Consider the following 1,309-nt stretch of genomic DNA (forward strand, 5'->3'; position numbering starts at 1 on the left):
CATTCTCTACATACAGATAATTATAGGCCGTGTGTATTTAGTCCTGTCTATTACCTGGTGATGTGAGGGGCTGGGGAACCTCCATTATGACGTTCTTGTAGAGATCTCTGTGTCCTTCTAAATATTCCCACTCCTCCATGGAGAAATAGACAGCGACATCCTGACACCTTATAGGAACCTGACACATACAATGATACCGTCATCCCCCCGATCCCTTCATAGTGTTACTGTATAATGTCCCAGCATTCCCAGCGATCACTAGAGGTCTTCTTCACCACTGTGTAATCCTGGTAATGGAGAGACACATTAATAAATCTCACTACAGACATTTCCAGAGTCCTCACCTCTCCAGTTCTGTCCATCTGTTATTCCCATAGATAAGAATGATGTAATGTGACGTCATCAGAATCTCTCACCTCTCCAGTGAGACGGAAGAGGATCTCTAGGGTGAGGTGTAACATCCTCTCCGCCATCTTGTCTCTGTCCATATCCATCCTTGATGGGGAAATCAGGAAAATTCTCTTCTGTAGAAGATCTTCACTGAGAGGATCCGATATTGTAGAGACCTGAATGAGAAGAAGATGATCGGATGTAACATCATAAGAATCCTGTGTAATAATAGAATTACTGGAGATAATAAGGGAAACATAGGAGGAGATTTATTATCTTACAGGGTTTAGTTTTCTCCCCTGACATCTACTAATAAAACCTATATATTTAGGCCACAGACAACAAGCAGTTTCCTCCTCGGAGTCGGCAGCTGAACACGTTCCTCATAGACTCATCTTCCATAACGCTAATTCTCGTCTCATTACCGACACTGGAATCGGCATTATCAATACTGCAGGAGATATTCATTACACACGACATGAGAAATAACTCCTTCATGATGAGGACGACATCTTCATCTTCTACTGCGGCTCTAGAGACAGATTTGGCCAGAGTCGGTCACTGCCTCCATCCCCACCGGCCGTCTATATGAAGGTTTCCCGTCTTCCCCGCACTGGAATCTTCTATCACGTTAGATCTCAGCTCTGAGTCACACACAGAAGTTTGAGGCTTTTAGAAAAGATTTTTAGTTTCCACAAACACAACGGACAGAAATGATCTGATCCCTAAGTCTCCATGTACAGTGATTTATGGGGTTTATTTCTGGCCTTAGGCTTTCCTATATTACAGGAAAAACTCCAGAAAAAGCCGATATTAAAATGTTTCTAAGGAAAATTGGCTCCAACAATTCTTGTAAGAAGAAAAAAATATGCAAAAAGCAGAAGACACATTTTATAATGTTTACATGTTAAACATTTAT

The 1,309-nt window shown here is 41.6% G+C and overlaps 1 long non-coding RNA gene across 1 annotated transcript; it reads right to left on the reverse strand.

Annotated features, from left to right (window-relative positions):
- Window positions 1–248: 248 nt before the first annotated feature.
- On the reverse strand, window positions 249–790 carry LOC141075502 (uncharacterized). The gene is made up of 3 exons (XR_012227290.1): window positions 672–790; window positions 417–566; window positions 249–287 (listed from the first exon to the last, which is right to left on the reverse strand). It is a non-coding gene; the product is annotated as an uncharacterized lncRNA (long non-coding RNA).
- Between the last annotated feature and the right edge of the window lie 519 nt (window positions 791–1,309).

The sequence above is a fragment of the Dendrobates tinctorius genome, unplaced genomic scaffold, assembly GCF_039654945.1.
Source record: "Dendrobates tinctorius isolate UK_male_01 unplaced genomic scaffold, ASM3965494v1 ptg000358l, whole genome shotgun sequence".
Classification (NCBI taxonomy): domain Eukaryota; kingdom Metazoa; phylum Chordata; class Amphibia; order Anura; family Dendrobatidae; genus Dendrobates; species Dendrobates tinctorius.